Source organism: Triturus cristatus, chromosome 1_1 (assembly GCF_964204655.1).
Source record: "Triturus cristatus chromosome 1_1, aTriCri1.1, whole genome shotgun sequence".
In the NCBI taxonomy this organism is placed as follows: domain Eukaryota; kingdom Metazoa; phylum Chordata; class Amphibia; order Caudata; family Salamandridae; genus Triturus; species Triturus cristatus.
In genome coordinates, this window is record NC_140579.1 from 139,979,741 (window position 1) to 140,001,427 (window position 21,687).

The 21,687-nt window shown below is 47.1% G+C and overlaps 1 pseudogene across 2 annotated transcripts in view; it reads right to left on the reverse strand.

Annotated features, from left to right (window-relative positions):
• Positions 1-21,687, reverse strand: part of LOC146869834 (beta-1,3-galactosyltransferase 9 pseudogene) — a 198,830-nt pseudogene that overhangs the window by 14,647 nt on the left and 162,496 nt on the right. The window contains exon 2 of one of the 2 annotated variants that reach the window (XR_014967650.1): positions 2,398-2,603. The product of XR_014967650.1 is annotated as a beta-1,3-galactosyltransferase 9 pseudogene, transcript variant X2 (transcript). Of the gene's footprint in view, positions 1-1,643; positions 2,604-21,687 lie in introns of both variants that reach the window. The other variant, XR_014967632.1, reaches the window with a different exon arrangement.

The following is a 21,687-nucleotide window of genomic DNA, read 5'->3' on the forward strand; positions in this document are numbered from 1 at the left end:
TGTGAGAAGTTGGCCTGATATATGCTGTCCACTAATTATAGTGGGCACCTTGTATCAGTGCAAACAACCCCTTATGGTGAATAGGTTAAAGACAACCTTTATTGAAAGCTATCCTTGTGGTAGCTATGGAGAGCAGCCTTCAGGCTAAGTCTTGAAGGAATGTAAAGCAGCTTGTTTTACCAGTCTATCATCTCTTGAATGACCAAATGAAAGGAAAACCACACCAGGTATATATTTAAAATATATGTATTTAAGATAAAACACACCCCTCTAGTCTCTTTCTGGCACATGCATCAAGCAAAAATCCAGTCGGTAAAATACCGAATCGCTAAAATCAGCCGTTTGCGAGTGGCAAAAACCGAATCCCAATGCATCAACACAAATCGGGATAAAATAAAGAATCGCTAAATAATTAACCGCAAAAATAAAGAATCGCTAAAAACCAACCCGGAAAAATAAAGAATCGCTAAAACCGAAATCGCAATCACCGAAATCACTAAGTGGAGAGGTGTGGCTCACTGGTTAGAGGAAGCAGACCCAGAAGCAGAGGACGGCCCGGGACCAGAGTTCAATCCCCGACGCGGCACTGTCGTGGACCAGCGGACTCGATAATTCTCGCTTCGGTGCCTACTCTAACCAGGGATCACACTCGGCGACTCTGGGCATTAGCTTGCCTCATCTCCACAACGGCCCCCCACATTCGCCGGGGATGCCTGGTTTCACCTTGGAGATACCCAGGAGGGACCATCTCACAGGGATAGCCAGGACGGGTTCCCCAGCTGTCTACAGCGCCAGGACGCCTCAGGGCAGCAGTGCGCTTTACAAGACACATACATTTACATTTACATTTACTAATAGCTCCCGGCAAGTGCCAATCGCTAATTACGAATCGCTACTCAGTGCATCAAAAATCGCAAATACCGAAAATCCCAAAAATCGCTATTTTGCATGAGCAGATTAAGGGGAATCAGAACCTGGAGGTAAAGTTACATTTCCCAAAAAAAATTCACCAAAAAAAAGAGACATGTGCCACAGATGGTACCAATCAGTAAGCCATTCAAATTGGCCCAGGAGACCCTGTTGGCTTGCACAAAATGGCAGCCCTCTACGTGCTTGCAAGGAGGATGCGAATCAATGCAGCAGGACAGCGCAGGAGAAGGGTCCAGGAGAGAATCTTCAGAGTGCGCATCACATTGCTAGGACAGAATGAGGATGAGGTGTACGACAAGTATTGTCTGAATCGTGCCATGATCATGCGCCTAATTGCAGACCTCGAACCACTACTGCAGTACCAGACACATCGGACCAATGCAATTCCTGCGCACGTCCAGGTCCTATGCAGCCTGCACCTACTGGCCTCTGGAAGTTTCCAGGGGGTCATCGCCGTAGCGGGAGGCGTATCGCAAAGCGCACTCTCACGCTTCTTCCACAAATTCATTGATGCCATGCTGACAATGATACCCACCCACATCAGCTTCCCCACAACCCCACTGCAGTTGAACCGCACCAAACAGGCATTCTACCAGGTGGCCCAATTCCCCCATGTCATAGGATGCATCGACTGCACGCATGTCCCCATCTGTCCACCCTCAGCCAATGAGTACATTTTCCGTAACCGGAAGTCATGGTCATGGATGGCTTACAGTATGTCTAGTGGCGCTTGCCACGAATGCCCAGCCTCCTTTCACTTGTCTCCTCCACCTCACCACGGCCTGCCCCTGTGGCTGTGGAGCAGCGCGAACTGCGCCTCCTGGTGCTAGCCTCCGCCACGGATACACTGCTGACACTTGAGGCAGCCTCACTGCTGTCCTCCCCTCCCAAGGCGCTGCCACTGAAAGTTCTGCTCTGCAAGTGTTCCACTGAAGTGGTCACCTGGCCTAGGGCCTTGGCAACGTCACCACAATAATGGCCCAGGTCCACCTGCAGTTACACCGAGCGGCGTGACAAAACAGCAGTGCTGTTGCACAGCTTAGTGATGGCCTTGGTTGAAGCAGCGGAACGGAGCAAGTTCTGCCTGTGCCTCCGTCTCTCGCTGTGATGCCCCGCTCTCATGGCACGGGTGAGTTCCTGGATGTCCTCGCTCAGTTTCCCGTTACCCTCTGCCACCACAGTGGTCATGTCCCGCACTGCCGCAGTCAGGGTACACATTTCCTTTGCTAGGCGCGCCATGTGAACGCTGATGGTACCCATGTGTCTCCCCTGCAGGTGCTGGACACGCAGCATCTGTGCCTCGATGCCACCATATGGGGAGCTTGCATGGTCGCCTACATCTGATGTACAGTGCAAGGACCTGCGCCGCTGTGGGACTCAGACACGTGCTGGTGGTGCTGCAGGCGGTGGGAGGAGTGTTGTACTTCGGGGCGATGGTGTTGCAGGACTCGGACAGGCATCCATCACCTGCATGGGGGGGACTTGTGCCCTGCATCTCCGCTGTTTTGTTGCAGTAGGCGCAGCAGCAGGTGTTGGTGGTGGTGGTGGTGGTGGTGGTATGGTTGCTGGTGGAGGTGGTGATTGACCCTCCGCCGGAGTGTCGCCCTCAGAATCTGCTGGTGTCTCTGAGATGATTAGCCGGCCGCTGTCATCTGAATCGCCAGGAGAAGCATCTGTGTGTGAAACAGTGCATGGTTAGTGGGATTGTTGCTACTACAGTTTGTAATATTTCATACATGTCCTTCTATAAATCACTGTATTTGAGTCTATGTCTCGCTTCTACTGCTGATGGGAAAAATGTGTGCTTTTCTTACTGTACATGCACACCGGTCTGACATGACTACAACTCCCATGATGCACTACTGTTCTGAGTGAAGATGTGTGGTGCACTTCTGCCTGCACACTGTGATCGAGCTGGAGGGATGGGAATGGCTTTACGCAATGCAGAGTATGGGCACAGCCATGCATCTTACCTTGGGCAGTTGTGGCCGAAATCAGTAATTGCTAATCGGTGTTTGCTCTACTCGCTAATGTGGATTCAGTAAATATTAGCGATTTTTAAGGAATCGCTTTATTTACCGAATCTGTTGATGCATTCTGATATGCGATTCCTAAATAACGATTCCTTATTTATCGCTAATAAGGAATCGCTTTTCTTGATGTTGATGCATGTGCACCTAAATGAGGCTGGAGTTCGAAGTACTTAATTTACAAGTTATCAATCAACAGTAATAGCACAAATACACGTTTGGGCTCTAGGGGCGTACCAAACCATATACCAAAAAAGTGGTATAAGAACCACGACTGAACTTAACACAAGGCCTAGAGCCTGTAGAATCACTGGGACCCCAAGGAACCACCCAAGGTAGTGACACAGGGTACCTACGGGGACTGTGTGCAGTGTGTAAACACAACTGCGGGTTCCCGTTAGCTTCTATAGGCAATGTCGCGGTTGGAAATTTTAAGACTAGGGACACTTAGAATCGAGTCAGGGCCAAACCCTTTTGGACTTAAGAAGTTCTAGGGCTAGCACCCACTGGAGCACTGGAGTACTCGAGTTACCTCACCCAGGGAAGCCGGGTGCATAGGTGTCTTTTGGTTTCGGGTCGCGTCAACGATTGCAATGGAAGCCTGCAAAGAACTGCTGCTGCCCATGTGTCATGTGAATGAAAAGATCCTGTTTATTATTGTGTGTCACTTACCTGTGTTCCTTTGTAGAGCGCCCTAATGCCCATGGGGCTCTTCTGAGCTATATAAATGAAATATCTAATCGCATGTGTCTGTCCCTCACTCTCCTCCGGGTATTGACGTGTATCTCTGCACACTGCACTACACGCACTATGCATGTGCCACTTCGGGGGGCCAGGTGGCCGCTTTGCCACACAGGCTGTGGGTGAAACAGCTTGTAGCGCTGTAGGACCAATCACAAGCCACCATTTTTCAGTTGTCACACAGCCTGCTGTGAGCGGCAGTCGTGTACACTTTGGGTACAACCCCCTACTGCTGAACCCAATATTCACCCCAACCTGCATCTTTGGCGTCCAGCACAAGGGTGCCTACCCCAGCCCGCTCTACTTGCCCTCAGGGGTGGCAGTGGTGCTTGTTTAGCCGGCCTTTGCTCCCAGGTGCCTGTGTGCAAACGATTCTCATTTGTAGCTGACTTGCCTGGTGGCCCCTGAGGGCCCCCCCCCCCAGGTGGCTGCAGCGTGCCGCTGTGGGCTGCCTGTCGGAGAGGGTGTATGATGCCATCTGTGTCCTGCCTGATGGAGGGTCGTGTGGTCTGGCTGGAGGGGTGCCTGACTCTCCCTGGCCAGAGGGGGTTGACTCTCCTTGATCGTCTTGGGGTGTACCTGGCGTAACTCATAGCCTAAATGGGGTGTGTATGGCATATCACCCCCCCTTCCCAGAACCAATGAGCGAGCGAGCGCACACACACATTGTTAGGTCTCGGCTAGCGTGGGCTGCGCACAAGCGCAGTCTCGCTGGCGAGATTTAACGTTTGTAGGTATTTTCTGTAAAGGGCTTTAAGCCCCGCCCCTCTTTTCCATTGGCTGGCGTCACCGTTTATGCTAAACGGTAGCCAGCCTTTGGAAAAGAGTTGGTAGTGACGTTTTCGTTCGGCTTTTTGAGCCGTCCCATTTGGATGGGCTCGTCTGCCTTCCTTGCGTCGTAAAAGGTTTCTTATCTTTATGGGGCCAAACACATGGCCCCATAAAGATAAGAAACCTTTTAGTAAAGAAGGAAAGCAGGCGAGGCCGTCCAAGTGGGACGGCAGAAAAAGAGAAAAGTCCACATCACAACCGCGGCTGCCTGACGAGCGCTTACAGACTGGTTCTGCGTTCCCTTTGATTTCGACACCGCTATGTTGGCGTAGAAGAGTTGTTTATTTGCAATTTATTTCACCATCCCCTCGCTAGCATTTGATTCCTTCTTTTTGAGGTGATTTTAAGGTGAGGGAACGATGCAGGGCCAGGCCCGACACTGGAGGTGCTGCTCTGTTTACACTGCTCGTGCGTCGCACCCTTCACGTCCGGTCAGACAGGCCGGGTCCATCTACTGAGCTGGGAGCAAGCAAGTGGCTGTGCGCTTCCCATAGCCGTCTCCCGAGACTAGAGGTGCTACTCTCTGTTAACAGCCGCTGTCCGTGCGTCGCGCCCGACCGGCCTGGAGCTGGGAACTATGGGGGGGCTGAGCTTGAAACATACGCTCTCTGTTTACGCTGCATGGGTGCGGCACTTTCCATGGTAGAAGGCCTGAAGCTGGGATCTCGGAAGGGCTGGTGCAGATATTGCATCGCCGTACTCTACACTGCCCGTGTGCGCGCCCTTCACGTCTGGTGAGACAGGCCGAGATCATCTACAGAGCTAGGAGCAAGCACATGGTTGGGCGCGCTCCCACAGCCCTCATGGGCTGGTGTCCATAGCTGTGCGTGGAGTGAGGCCGGAGCTTTGCTGTAAAATTTTAAACACCGTTTGGGTTAGAGGCTAATATACGAATATCTAATCTAGTTGGGGCAATTAACTACGTTACCTATATGCAGGAAATGCTGCACTTTTCACCCCTCAAGCAGGACTCTATTCAGCACAGCAGCAAAAGGGGATGGTGGTTAGTGCTGTGAGCTAATCAGAGGGTAATAAGGTGTTAATACCCTCCCCCAAACAACCCCCCCATCCGACCCCTAAAGAACCTGGCTGAAAAAATAGTAATTGGTCACACAAAGAGAATTTGGGGTTGGGCGGCATACAACAAAGAGATCATACTGTATTCTAACCAGGGCTTTAAGTGGGATGAAAAAAATGGAGGGTCTCTTAAAGGGGAGTGACCAATGTAAGGGCGGGGCTTAAAACACATAAACTAAAAATCTGTGCTTAGTATAGTGTGCCGCCCGACTTGTATTTTGCTGTTTGTCATTGCATCTTGATATATGATACAAGTAACATCATACCTGCAACAAATCAGGACTATTGGCTTGGTCAATGGTTTTTAGTTTCATAAGATAAATAAGCAGCAACTATGGCTTGCATATAATATTGAAAAAGCTTCCACTTAAAGCCCTGGTGACAACACGGCAATGTTGCTGCTCCTGAGTTTCAAAAAGAGAAGGGAAATCCAGAGAGAGGATTTCCCTTCCCCTACAACGCTCCCTTGGCATGACGTCATGTCGTAACTTATCCACTAGTGAGAAGCGAGCAGTGTGAGCACGCGCACATCATCTGCCTGCTGTCACTGCAGTCGGTGAAAAATGGACTGACTGTCCCAGGGCACAAAACAGAGCCCGACAGAGACCTGTTTCAAGGCCCCCTTTAAACAAGCATTGGCATAGCCAATAGGTCTCGCCTTTGGGACCTTATAAGTGTTTAGCCATGCAACAGTTGCATAACTAAATACTTATAAGGTCCCAAAAGCGAGACCTATTGGCTATGCCAATGCTTGTTTAAAGGGGGCCTTGAAACAGGTCTCTGTCGGGCTCTGTTTTGTGCCCTGGGACAGTCAGTCCATTTCGCGATCAAACATCAAAGGGGCCGTGAAAGTGAAAGTAATCGCCGTCAAGTGCGGCGCCCACGCACATGCACTGTAGCTCTAGGCTGGCCTAGTAGCACTTTTTGGAGCCCTCTCAAAAAGTCTCGCCAGAGCAGCGCATGCGCTGGGTCAGGCGAGACCTAAAAACTGCCGGTTCTCAGACCAGGTGAGACCCGGCCCACTTAAAGCCCTGACTCTGGTGCTTATTATGCCTTTTCGAAGCCCAGAAGTGCTCATGCGCAACAACAAGTGAGGAATCCATGATGGATGACCTCCAATCCCTGGACGCCGCCCATCTCACGGTTCTGAAAGTAACCTTACTAAAGAACGACCTGCACGAGTACATTGTTGGTTAATGCACAGCACACGTTCAATGTGGGCTACCTTCCAGGGAGACAGTGGAAAAGGAAGTTCATTTTATACTACTGGTGACCTGGAAGTAATTTCAGTCTTGGTATGAACTTCTCTCTGTGTATATGAAGCGGTCATGTCACCTCTGCACCTTCTGTTTGATGACCAATCGCATCAAGCTCTCTGAGCTGTTCATGATGACTCTCCCTGACACCTTACTCTAAAGAATCCATATTTAATGCATAGCTGGCGAGTCTTCAACTTCTAAACAATGTGCTTGTTTCTTTAGTCAGTTTCCTGCGCCCCAGGCAGCGCAATGCATGATTAGTGCAGAAATCGAGTAATGCACACCTCCGTTTCCAGCGCCAAGATGTCTAGCGTATGATCGCGCTTTATACATTATTTTCATTTTCATTGGTCATTTGAAAAGCACTCATTTCAGCGATTTTATTTTTTAAAGTAGTTGTATTTGGTGCACTGTTGCTTTTTTAAAAGAAAACGCAAATCGGTCATAGAATGTCAAGATATCAGCGCAAGCAGATTTTTAGATGAATCCCTTTGTGTGTTTCTAAAGTGCAGAATCCGGGAAGAAGTCATTTGTACATCTGGATAGAAAAGCCTTTTGTTCCCTCTCTTCTGCGCGAGGGAGGCCTGATGCATGAAGTGAGTGCGGCGTGGTGTTACGTAACACTGTTGGGAGGGAGGCGCAATGGCGTCAGATGTGTAGTATTCCGCAGCATGGCCAATCGGGGAGAAAACCAATCACGAGGCTGTGTATAGGAACAATAGGAGGACGTGCCTCTCAGCCTTTTGAATCTCCCAGGGGAGTGAGTGTAAATGGCTCTGGAGGGATATGTGGTCTTGTAACATTCATGGCAATGCAAACATGCTTTTGGGCAGGTGAGAAGTGTTTTCCGGGCTGGTGATCCCATTGAAGTCTGTGCTAAGTCAGTTCTCTGGTTAGAAGATGGGTCCAGAGGGGGACCCACCTGGACCCATGAAAGTGAGCTTAGAGGTAAAACAAAAATTGCCAGGACACCTATGCCTCCTTCACTTTTGCCACCATAACAAGGAACGGACGTTCCGAAACTTCAGGTGCTGGTCAGTTCCCGCCGAAAGGGATTACAAACAAACTCTAGACTTTGCCCTTATTGCAGCATCTCAAACAAGCATTGAAAATGCAATAGGTCTCGCCTTTCATTAAGTTAAAGCCTTTTGCTTTGCTATACAATACCATTAGCCATGCAAATGGCTTTAACTTAATGAAAGGCGAGACCTATTGCATTTTTAATGCTTGTTTTTAATCTACATTTGGGCCCCCTTTCGATCTGCAGCCTTCGCAGCGCCCTACAAGTAAATGTATCACTAAAGCTCCCCCCCACACCTGTTCACCCGCCGGGCACTGACCACACCTGCATTATTGGGTGAAAAGATTATTTTCGGACGCAAAGTTCTTTCTTTCTAGGTGGCCACCCTCGCCCCAGGTCTCCAGAGACCCTGAGGGGTGGACGCCTGAACGGCCACTTAACCCAAGAGAAGTGTCTCCTTCCAATACTGAAATACTGAATGACCTGCAGCAGTGGATCCCGACCTGCGTCCCAGGAGGCGGATTCTCCTCCTTTCTTGGAAGTCCAAAGGGTACATTCCGACCGGATAATCAAAAAGAGGGACAAAGGGATTTTGGCAAAGTCCAGCATATGCGCCCAGAATCATGAGAAAAAACAAGTAATATGCTGTTCCTAATCGTTAAAAGGCTGAGTCAGTTGAAGTGCTTGACTATGAGTGATTTAAAGGGCGGGAATCCATTTTATTGGAATTGAGGGCCCTCACACATCCAGATGGGTGTCATGCTTCATCATCGTGTTGCTCCTCGTCGGGTCAAAAGATGTGTTAAGTGAGTGAATTTAAAACGTCTGCTGAAATATAAATCCCATTAAAACCTATGTAATTTATATTTCGGCGGAGGGGATATCCGTCACCGTTGGGATCGAGCAACTCGTCCGCTGAGATCTAATTCAGGCCTTAAGAAATAATTGCTTGTACTAGATATAAAGCATCATTCTGTTTCCCTGCGGAACGTAGAGCGACCTGCAAAGGGAAGGTTCATACATCACCAGAAGCCGGCGGGTTCTGGTGGACTAAAGGCAAAGAATAGAGCTAAGGGAGGGTGCGGACAAATTCAGGAACCTGTGTGGCGGCGATGGGACTTTGGCAGTTTCCTCAGGGGTGGACCGGAGGAAACAAATTCATGAGATATTGTCAGTTTTATGAGGGCTCTTTGCTTGTTTTTTTTTCTTTTTCCCCATTCTTGGCCTTCATTTGGGAGGAGACGGATATTGTCTTTGTGTTGAGACTTGGGGGTATATCATCAACGAGGCGATAAAAAATTATCACCGCTTATGTGTATGTTTTCGGACGAAAAGCAGCGATAATTTTATCGCCTAATCAGCAAGGTCACGCTATTGCGTGAAACCTTGCATTAGCGCCTGTATTCTGAACGCCCAGCTTTGCATCTCTAATGAGATGTAAAGTGGACGTTCCTGCCCTGACATAACTGGAGAAATGTCGTTAAGCGACATTTCTGCAATTATCAATGGGCACGCTAACCTGCAGAGCGACAAGCAAAGTAGCGATAACCTCTGTTATCGCTACTTCCCTTACGCCTGCTTCAAGACTGACTTAGCCATGATATCCTACGTAAGGTGGATATCATGGCTAAGTTTGCCTTGCCCTATCATCAAGCTATCGCCAAACTTTGTGAGATTATCGCTGGATTTCTAGCGATAATCTCACATTTGGTAGTTAGCGCCTGGAATTTTATCGCTTTTGAGATAAGCGTTGCTAACAGCACGCTATCTCAGTGATAAAATTCCACATTACCCGGCGATAAGTGCGCTTAGCGATAATTATCGCCGGTCCTTGATGATATGCCCTTAAGTTGTTTACTCTGCTATGTTTCTAATAAATATATATTGTCAGTTTTATGAGGGCTCTTTGCTTGTTTTTTTGTCTTTTTCCCCATTCTTGGCCTTCATTTGGGGGGAGACGGGTTTTGTGGACATCACAAGCTTGGGTAATTTTGTTGAGATGTTATAGATTTCTGATATTGTGTTCGTGTTACTCTGCTATGTGTCCAATAAATAGATTTAAATCTAAAAAAGTAATGGTTCTGTGTTTTAAGAGTGGTAGATGGTTGCGGATAACAGACATATACGCATCTCAATAGCAGCCTTCAGCATGTTAATCACTTTGACATGCACTTTGAGAAACTGACCCCAGGACAATGAAGCCACCAATCTGGACTGAGGTGGGTTCGCGGGATGATAAATTAAGTTGTTTGAAGAGAATAAGCAAAAAAACTAAAAAACGAGCTATCCGCACATGGAAGCGTGCCCTGTGTGCACTGATAGGTTCCAGATAGAAATCAAAATTCAATCATTTTTAATCACAGAATCAAAGTTTGTTCAATTTATTAATTCAATGAGGTTTATTCTCTTCGATGTAACTTTTTTCAAAATCAATGCTCCAATGGATTCACATACCATTGTCGATGGACACTCTATATGTACAACGGACTGGTAGGAGATAAGTGGTAATAAACTAGATATATATTTTTTTAATTTAGTTTATTACAACTTATCTCCTGCCATCCCAATCAAATGTCTGAGCGTCTGAAGTAATAGAGCCAACTCTGTCTGTCCGTCAGTGGTGTACTGAGTGTATGTGAGAGAGAATAAGACAGTGTGTGAGAGAGAGTGAGTGAGTGTGTGAGAGAGGGTGTGTGAGTGAGAGAGAGTGAGAGTGTGTGTGAGAGAGGGTGTGTGAGTGAGTGTGCATGTGTGTTTTGCAGGAGTCTGGAGCTTGTGTGTTGGTGTCACTCACTCATCAGCAGCTCAGTCTCCTGCACGTTTGTTGTCACCCACCTTGAGACGGCTCACAAGTTGGAATTTTGCTTTCAGTCAGTCAGTCAGTCAAAATTACTTTATTCGGCTCATATCAAGAACCATAAAAGTGCAAGTTATCACAATAAATACAATATATATTACAGTTAAAATAAGCATGTGCACATGATTTTAAAACACTACATTAAAATAAGACAAGGTCGAGTTTGCTCATAATTCACAGTTAATTTTAAACAAGACTAAGACCACATGATTTTTTTCCTTAATCTCATCGCAATGGTCAAAAAATTTGCAATGTTAAAAATCTCCCAGGTAGTGCTTAGCAGCTGGAGATACAAAAGAGCAGGTTTGACTTGTCTGAATCCCTTATTCTTGATAAGAGGGATGATAAATTTTCTGCGGAGAGGGGACAAATGTTTGCAAAAGAAAATAAGGTGAACAGTGTCCTTAAGAGAGAATCTGTCACATGAACAGATCTCTAAGTCCCTGTCCTTCATCCATCCTGCGGAATCAGTGAACAAAAGATGGTATTTGTTCAGTCTAAACCTTGTCAATAAAAAGCGATGATTCATGTTATTCACTATGGTCAAGTAAGGTTCTATGCTGCATGTAGTTATTAATAGCTGATGGGCCTTTACTGTAGGTTTTGTTAACTCCTTTTCTTCTCTGGCTAGAGTGGTTCTGAGCTTATGTATATCTTTTACCCATTTGCGATCTCCCTTTGATAAATTATTGGGATTATCGAATATGTCTGGGCGGCCTAGTTCAAGTTCCGGATTTAGCCAGATTGATATCCATTTTAATAGGGGGGCTAAAGCTATCCGATCAGTTAAGTAACCAACCCCACATTCTTGATGTACAATATAACCAGAGGTTGCCTGGGGGAGCGATAGAATGGTTTTTAAGAACTTGTCCTCTACCACCTGAAGTTCCTTCACATTTTTAAAACCCCACAGGTCCGCACCATACATAGCTATGGAGGTACATTTGGCTGCATAAATGTTCAGTATGGCTTGCATGGGTTTCACCCCCAGTTTGCGGGCGAAGTCCAGAACACCTATAATGGATCTAGCAAAGGCATTACGTTTTGCAGCTAATTGAGGGGCCCAAGATGACTTATCATCAAAAATAACCCCCAAATATGGGAAGCTTGTGATTCTAGATAAAACGTGGCCCTCACATAGCATGGTCTTAATTTTCTTGGGTTTACAACCTACAGTCATGACGTGCGATTTAGAGAAGTTCACGCTTAAATCAAGTCTTTTCATGAAGTCAGCAAATGTATCTAGGAGACTTTGAAGCCCTACTGCTGTGCGTGCTAACAATGCAGCATCGTCTGCATATAATAATGCAGGAATTTGATACTTCCCAGCCTTAGGGATATCCTTACAAGACTCTGTTAAGGCAGTGGCAAGGTCATTAATATAAAGTGTAAAAAGGAGGGGAGCTAAAATACAGCCCTGCCTGACACCATTGGAGATTCCAATCTTGCCAGTGCAGTTACCCAATCGGTCGTATCTGACAATGGCAGAGAGATCTCTATGAAGATCTGCTAAAAAATAGACAAGATTTTCGTCTACTCCCTGCTTGAGGAGGAGTTCCCACAGTTTCGACCGATTCACTCGGTCAAAGGCCGAGGATAAGTCCATAAAGGCCAGATGTAACGTCCCTTTCTTAGCTATAGTATATTTACCTATTAAAAGGTAAAGATTCAAGCTTTGGTCTATGGTGCCACGGCCCTTGCGGAACCCATATTGTAGGCACGAAAGGGTGTTGGTATCCTCCAACCAATCTGTTAATTTACCTAAAACTACTCGCCCCAGGACTTTAACTGCGGAATCAATGAGTGAGATGGGGCGATAACAACTAGGGTCCCCTCTGTTACCCTTTTTAAAAATGGGTATGATCACTGACTCGGACCAAGTGTCCGGAATGCCTGCGACACAGACCCTGTTAAAAATATTCATTAAAACTGTGGACCACGTCTCGATGTCTGATTTAAAAAGGTCCGAGGGGACGCCATCGGGACCCGGAGCCTTATTGCTCGTCATCTTGCCGATGGCCTCAGCCACCTCGCCCTTGGTTACGAATAAAGTATATTGTTTTGTAGTGGGAAGAGGGGGATTTAATCCACCATTCATGCCCACTTCGTAGACTGACTTGAAGTGAGAGTGCCACTGGTGAACCCCAATACCGCAATCTAATTGAGTGTTACAGGAATCGCGAAAGAAAGGTTTATTAACGACAGACCAGAACTTTGCACTATTGCGAAGGACGTCAACGGAAGAAAGTTCCTCCCAAGCGTCCTCCCGGATCTCCTTTTTCCTAGTAGCCAAGGTTTTAGTATAATCTTTCCTGAGTTGAGCTATGTTAGACCGATTCAAAGGTTTGCTGCTCAAGGCCGCCCTCAATTTTCTGTTGGCCAGAGAACAGTTTTTGTCAAACCAACCTAACTCTGCCTTGTCCATTGTTTTCGCTGGACACCGAAGATCAGCTGAGATCTGGGAGCAGATTGCGGAATACGCCCCTAGTACTTCCATGTTCCCTGCTTCCAAGTCAAGGCACGTGGTCAACTCAGGGCCAACCTTCTTTTTCAAATTTGCAAAGAAATCATCGGGGATGACTTTGTCCCATCTGATTCTGCGATCCTGATCAGTTGGGCGAATATGAGATTTGTCCGTTCTGTCGGCGACTATAACAGGTTGTAAAAAAAGATCAGACAAGATAAGGACCACAGGATTATGGTCACTGAAATGTGTCCAGACTGCCGAATATTCCTTAGTCCTGTTCCTCAATCCTGAACTGATAAAGATATAGTCGATCACAGAGTATTTCCCATTCCCTTTAAATGTTGGGATGTTCTCATCCACCATGGCAAGGAGTAACAAGCCATGGTCAGCAAGAATTGTTTCCAAGAGAGCACCCTGAGAGGAGTGCTCAAAGTGGGCCTCCCGTGATTCAGTTGGGCCTAAGGGATCCCCCAGATAACACTTCTCTGGGCATCTGTGAATATTAAAGTCGCCCATAATAATAATAGGACAAATTATCTCAGTTTTCTCTCTAAAATTAGCCAAAAAACAATGTAATGCGGTAAGATGCTCAACCGTGGTGTCTCTGTAAAAAGAGTTGTAAAAATTAACAATTAAAAAATTACTACCCCCATTGAGGGAGATCTGAACTGCCAAACAGTTACATGAGCCTGTATCTAATTGAGTCAGCGAGCCAGGAATGCTAGCTGAGATCAGGGTAACCAAACCTCCCTTGGCCCTCCCCATATGAGACGGTACGGCAGGTACAAAAAAACTTTTATAACCATCTAAACTCAAGGTGTTGTCCGTGTCCCAAGTCTCTTGGAGGCAGATTACTTCGCCTGAGCAGATAAGATCTCTCCAGGCCGGGTCATCTGTCTTATTTCTCAGCCCTGCTATGTTCCAGGAGACCAATTTAGTTAGAGGGCCCGTGGGACCATTACAAGCACTATTAACTATCAAAGGTACCATGTCTGGGACTGCTGGCTGAGTTTCGGACACTATACTTAGTTCTTGCTGCCCTAGTCACTCGTTGTCATCCAGGGTGGATAGGGCAGAGTATCTATTAGAGATAGGGACGACATAGTCAAGGGGGGTGCAACTCTTTTGGAAGTTATTGGTCGTCCTTGGGTCAGGAGCGGGGGGATAGAAAAAACCCAAGGGGAAGACATTAACATAATCATAATGGACTCTGGCAGAACCTGCCTGCCTCAGAATGTCCTCAACCAACCTGGGAGATCTGAAACTTATGACAATACAGTCACCGTCTAAGCACTTGTTAGTCTTACCCACCCAAGGGACTCGTCTAATCATCAAAAAATTACTATGTAAATGTTGCCCCAATACGGTTTTATTTGACAAATAATGAAGGGCTTTGTTTTTTAATGAGGACCAGTGTTCACTGTTCCCGTCCACAAGCTTAGGAACATTGGCTAAAATAATAGAGTAGGGGCAGGCCTCAGGAGGTAAGTGTAGTGTCGAGTCCCTCCCTGGGGGCCGACCCGGGGAACAAATCCTCCCCCTTAGGTTCAGCTTGTGTGTTACCCTACCCTGAGATATGTCTTCAACAATGGGAGGTTGGGAAATGGTAGAAGAGCCTATAGCTGGTGTTGTGCAAGGAAGTGTAGGTTGATGGTGTGTAGTGATCATAGAATCCAGCATATTGTCAACTGTAGTTGTACACGCATTTAGGGAATCAGCTACCTCAGGTCTTAAATCGGCATTTAAAACCTTAGTTTGGAGGTGTGACTCGATTTTGGTGATGCGGTCCTCTATTCGTTTCAAAATAGCCATTAACGGTACAGTTAATAGCTTAAGGCGAGCATCAATGATGGTCGCTATATCTGACCCTATATCTAACCCTATACACTTGTTACCAGTGTCGGGGCCCTGAGTTATACAGTGGTTGACTCCCCCGCACGTTGACTCACCAACTAAACGAGGAATACTAAGGTTAGCCTGTGGCAACCCCTGATCAGGATTGCTCTTTCTGGGGATTTTTGCCTGTTTCCGTGCTCCCAGGGAGTTATTTGCCTTTCTTTTACCTGCCATGGTTTTACCCCCCTTAGATAGCTGATTAGAAATGCCTCTTGATTGTCTAGTTCTAACAGCTACCGGAGAGGGGGCAGGACTAGGATTGGATAACAAGGCAGGTATAACTAAAGAGGTCTCCGCCATTTCAGACCCATTTTGAGACATACTAGGGTTGGCATCATCAGGGAGTACAACAGCTGCAGTGGTCGTAGGAGGGGTACAAGATGCGACTAACCTGGGAGGTTCAAGTGATAGTCTACGTTCCACTAACGCAATTTCTTTTACAATAGCAGATTCAGCATGTTTTAGGTAACTATCAAGAGTTCCCAAGCCCCCAGTCCTTTTACAAATTTTAGAGTTCATTCTCCGCTATGATAGAATGCAGATGCAAGCCGTGGGAGATGCAGCCAGCCACCAGGAATCGTCACTTCAATCACAACAGGAATATTTGTCACAGTTTTACCTAATGTGTACGGTCCGTTTGCAGATAGTAGATGGTGTCCCGCGATCACATGCCAAAGAGAAGGGGCCCGGCCCAGCCTCACTCGGCCTCTGAGGGCCTAAGAGGGCCCGCCCTTTGCCCGGGCTTAGCCCGGCGCCGCCCGCGCGCGTCCCGCGATGCGGGAGAAGCGTCGCGCTTTTATGCGCCTCCGGGCGCAAGGCACTCTGGGGGCTGTGGTCTCCGGTCTCCGGTCTCCGGCCGCGAGAGATGGCAATGGCGGCGGGGAGACACAACGAGGAGGTCCCCGGTAGCGGCGCCAACAACACCAGCCCCAAGACACAAAGAAAAGTTCACCAGCAGGTAGGCAGCGTTCGAATTAATCAGGGTTTTGCTTTCTTACGGTTGTCCCAATGAGGAGGAATCTAAGTTGGGTCACTTCAACCAAAGAGGAGAACATTGTGAAAGAGAAACATCTTCTCCCGCCGCCTCCTCATCCCTCAAACCACAGGCAGATGTTGGTGGCCCGCTCACCGGGAAGGCGTGACCTGAAGTACGCTTCTCCCTCAGCGGTCTGAGATGCTCCTTTATCTGCTGGTCCACCAAGCCCTATAAGGATGCCCAAAATACCCGAAATATAGGAATCAATGTCCTTGAAGGTTGTTCCCCCCCACCCCATCCCCAAGGTTGGCGACCAGGCTACTCGCACTCCCATAGTCAAGCAGAATAGAAAGAAGAGGTGGTTATTTTGTTCCTATAAACCCTTTGGACCCTTCCCGGGTAGCCTGAATTTGTATGATGCCCAGGTGCAAGCTGCACACCTATTAAACACCAATACCACAGGGTACAATAGTGCATAGGTCACTTCAGGGCAAGGGGCCCTCATACCTGACCAAGCACATTCGCTGGTATATACCCAGAAGAGCATTACGCTCCGCTGAGGCCAAACTGTCCACAATCGCACTAGCGAAAAAAACGAACTGGGGTGGTCGGAGTTTTTTGGTCGGAGCTACTAAGGCCTGGAACACGCTACCACGACACCTTAGAGTTATTTTGGATCACCTCAGCTTCAGGAGGGCACTAAAAACCTGGCTATATGCGTATTAATAGGCAGTTATGATAACCCACTCAACTGAAGGAGGACTTCTACCATAGCGCCAGGACACCTACGGGTAACAGATGCGCTCTACAAACTTTATATCATAACATAACATAACATAACATACAATAGTTACAAGGTGCCCTCTCACCTCCCTGAAGTTAAGTCCTACAAACATATAGTGCTGCTAATACCAAGACTTCCTCTTCTTGGCTCACGGGTCGCTGGTGTGAATTCATGCGACCTCCTCCGCCCCCAGCTAAGCTATACCCAATCTGGGCATCTATGTCGACATCAATCCATGACTCGAACCACAAGCGACTATAATGTCCAGTAGGTGCTTTGGACAACTCAAGCAGTTGAAGAAACTTTTACCTTAAATTGACAGCAACTGGCACATAACAGTAGTCAAAGGCTTGATTCAATCTAGGTTGGATTAAACTAAGTACATTTATTTAGGTGCCCTGAAAAACTCTCCTGTCAATTTCCACATGTGCAAAACGTTTTAACGTGTCTCATATCCAGCCTCAGGCGTCATAGCGCTAGGGTGCGTGCGTGACTCTAGTATAGGTTTTATACAGGAAGGGCAGCCTTCCTGCACAAAATACCATGCCTAGACAAGTTCCAACACTTTTCCCACTTTGTATGTGTGCTGCACAGTGCAGCACAAACAAAGTAGCAAAAGAAAGGGGAAATGATAACATTTCTCCTCTTAGCGCCTCCTTTCAGATGGCATTAACTTTCGTTGCTACACCCTTTCTACAATTGTTTGAAGATAGGGTTTTGCATCAAAAGACATGGGTGATTGCATGTACCACCCATGTAACGCCCCTTGGTGCTAAGGAACGCAAAGCAGTGCTTTGCCCCGCTATGCGTTACGTGTAGGGTACTTTCCAATGAAAAACAAGTTTTCGCTGGAATGTAAATTAGTAAAAAAACATTTTGTGCTGGTTAGCGTCCCTTTTGTGTCGCTAATCTAGTGCAAAAGGTTTGAAAATCTACCCCTATGTTGGCTACGTATATCAAGATAGTGGAAAACTGGATATCTTGCTGTTCGGTGTGTGCCATCAACTCAACCCATGTCACGCGCCTGGTTAAATAAGCTACACGTAGCACAATTTTCGTTCACATATGTGGGTAACTAAGCATAAAACAAATGATTTCTAACTCCTTTACAAAAAAGAAAACGCAGATCCTTTTCGGACGGACGCGGCAGAGCGCAATCTGAAACGTCACTGTGCAACAAGCTTCGAGTGGGCTTTATAGATCTGGGGCCATCACCACCATTTTGCAGACGGGAAAGTAGCTGAAACAAAATGATTCTTTAAACTTCAGAAGTAATCAAAGCCAACCTTAGAAGACCCCCCTACCCTGGGTTCGCAAATGCTTGACCAGGTCTGTGAGGCTCAGACCAACAGCCCACCATCGGGCCTCTCACCCGTCGCCCAGCACTGCGAGACCCCAAGGAGGGACTCTCTCTGCGCTGGTCTCACACACATGGTCCAGCACTGCTAGACCCCGGGAAGGGACTCTTTTCGCTGGACCTCACACCCATGAGCCAGCGCTGTGAGACCCCAGGGAGGCACTCTCCCCACCAGTGGTGGCTCCTCCGCTAAGGCGGAGGAGGTTTGCCCCACTGCTATATGCGGTGTCAAAATAATGAAAACTAAAATGATAAAAACCAGCATTATTATCATTTTAGTTCACGTTTTTTTGGTGCGGGTGGGCTGGAGTGCCAGAGCAGGGGCCAGTAGGAGTAGTGGTTGCTCCACTCTAAAGTGTGTATAACAGTTTGGCTGGCCCTCTCAGGCCGACCATAACAGTCCTGCGCACTTTGCATGTTCTGCACCCAAGCTGCATTACAGCCTGCACGGAGCACATGCTCAGGCCCCCATTCCCCGTCTGAGCATCGAACTACAGTGCTCAGACCAATCACAACCCTGCACTGCAGCGTTGTGTTTGGCTAGGGGAGTCAGGAGCCTGGGTGCTTCCTGGTTCCTGCTTCCATGGGGCGGCAGCTGGTTGGGTGGCTGGCCCGAATGTGTTTTTTAAAATGTATTTATATTTACAACCTCCCCCTCCTCCTCAACCCGCTACCCCCAGTAAATAGAGGCCGCCACTGCTTTCCACTGACCTCACACACATGGTCCAGCACTGTAAGGCCCGGCGGAGGGCCTCGCTGCGCCTGGCCTTTGCTGAGAGCTCTCAGTGGCTAGAATAAATCCTTGGTCCCTCACTCACTAAGTCCTAAAACCCACTCAATGCCAGAGTCTTTCTCCTCAGTATGGTGCCAGCTTTCCGTTATCACTTCGCAGGACACTTAGCACACATCTGGATTCACCAAGAAGATGACACTTGGCACACATCTGGATTCACCAAGAAGATGGTTATATGAGAGTTCTCAAAAATGACTTGGGTTTTCATCGCATAACCCTATCCTATATCAGGCTGCTCAGCTCTTTAACACATGGGACATGTGGTAAAGCGGGAAAGTGTTGGGTATTTAAACTGTCCTGTGTTGCAACCGCAGTTTTCCTCCTTCTATCAATCGGGATTTATAAAGCGACGAAAATCACCAGTGAGGGTCTCAAGGCGCTGGAGTTCCTAACTACTTTGTAGTAATCTGTTCATTCAGTTGCAATGAGGGAAAAGCAAGGAGAAAGCAGCGAAAACGAGGGGAAAGCAAGGAGAAGACACAAAAAACTGGGGAAAAGGCAGGAGAAAACAGTGGAAAATGAGGGATAAGTAAGGCGAAGGCACCAAAAACAACGAGGGGAAAACGCAGTGAATGCAAATGAAAAGCAAATAAAAGGCCCTCAAAAAAATGGGGGTGTGGGGGGGAAGCAAAGGGAATGCAGTGAAAAAAGAGGGGAGAGCATGGAGCAGTCACTCAAAAACCAGGAAAAAGCAAGGAGAAAACAGTAAACAAGCATTAAAAATGCAATAGGTCTCGCCTTTCATTATGTTAAAGCCATTTGCTTTGCTATACAATACCATTACCAAAGCAAATGGCTTTAACTTAATGAATGGCGAGACCTATTGCATTTTCAATGCAATAGATCTTGCATTTGTGAAAGTTGGAGCCATTGGTGTTGTAAATTACAATGTCTTTTTTCCATGTCTTTTGGAGTGGATACATGTTGTGTGGAGTGGTATTTTGTGGTTTGGATTGGAATTGCTAGTTGTGTAAATGTGTGTGGTGTAATTGTGTGTTGTGTGGCGTGGATTTGTGTAGTGAAACTGTGGTATGGTGTGCAGTGTAATAATGTGGATAGTATGGGGTATTAAGTGTACTGGAATTATGTGGAGTGGGATTGTGTGTTATGGAGTGTAATTATGTGGGATGATATTTTGTGTTGTGAAGTGGTATGCAGCAGAGTTTAGTTGGTGTGCTATTGAATTTTATGGCATGATGTGGACATTTGTGGTGTGGATTGGATATATGTGGTGTCTTGTGTAATTGTGTTGAATTGAATTATGTGGTTTGCTGTCAAATTATGTGGTGTGGAATGGAAATGTGTAGGTTGAATTGCACGCAGACCAAATATGAACAAAAATGCACTCCTGTGCAAGGACACTACGATGTGGGAATGCAATAACAAGCTTGTCCTGAGTGAGCGACAACAGGCAGAAGCAATCGAACAGAGGAGGACGTCGAGAGGCCAAAGCAACTGACCAACTATGTGGCGATGTAGGTGAACACTAAACGGAGATTAGGAGAAAGAGGACCCAGGGCGGGCATGAATAGAATGATGTTTGCCTGATGTTAAAATGTCCCACATCTTGCAGAAGCCTTGCTGATGCACAGAGATAGATGAGCATGTGATTTTGTCTGCTGTGAAGGGGCAGCAGACTGCACATGTGCTAATACGTGGAGGGTGGGACAGCACAAGGCCCGTGTGGTGAGTAAACAGGAGCCAAATAAGGCTGTGAAAGTTGCCACCACCGTGCTCAAGGGGCTGAGAAAGCACAGCAGAACCAGCACTAAATTCGTAGTGCTGAAGACGTCTTCTGCAGGTGCAATTATCTGTAACTGAATGGAAATTGAACAGTCCCTGCAGTATGTCATCGATAGTGGGAAATCTCGGGAGCCAGATTGTACAGCGAAGACAAAGGGGAGGCCACATGATCCAGGAGAGACTCTTCCCAGTGGACATCAGCCAGTACAAAGACCTGAGTGAATATACATGCGGCACACTAATGCTGCAAACACCGGAAAATAAATAGCTACAGTACATTAAAATTACGCATTCACAAAGGATTAATACAATAAAAGCATATGATAAATTAAGAAATAGCAGAGGCCTAACATGATGGTGATACAATTAACCAAGCCAGGACTATTGGCTTTGTCAATGGTAGTAAGTTGCCTAAGATACATAAACAACAACTGGGACTGCATTGTATAAAACACTGAAAATGCTTCAGTTCCTTTGGCCGGGGTTGTGGCTACGGCTAGAGCTGCTGACTTTCAAACTGAGCAAGCAGGTTTGAGCCTGACCTTGGCTCAATATTCTGTGATGCAAAAAATGAATCTAACCTGGTGCTCATGCACATCACTGCCAGTGCTGGGACCCGCACAACTTAAAGCCCTGAAGATAACTGGTAGGGCGAACTTGAAATGCCCACAGCCAGCAGCACACCTCCAACGGCCGGTATTGCTGAAGCGCGTGCCATCCTGCTCTTAAAAAACAAGTAGGAGAGGTGTCTCTTCCTGTCCTTGCACAAGTTATTTTGCCATTTACTGCCCTAGCACATGTACGTGCGGCGCTTCTCCCTGTCATGGAATGCGTTTTGCTGTCTCCTACTGGGTGCAGTGTCGCTTCCAGTTCTGGCACAAGTCGGTGTGTTGTCTCCTTCTGTCCTGGCAAAGGATGGTGTCTT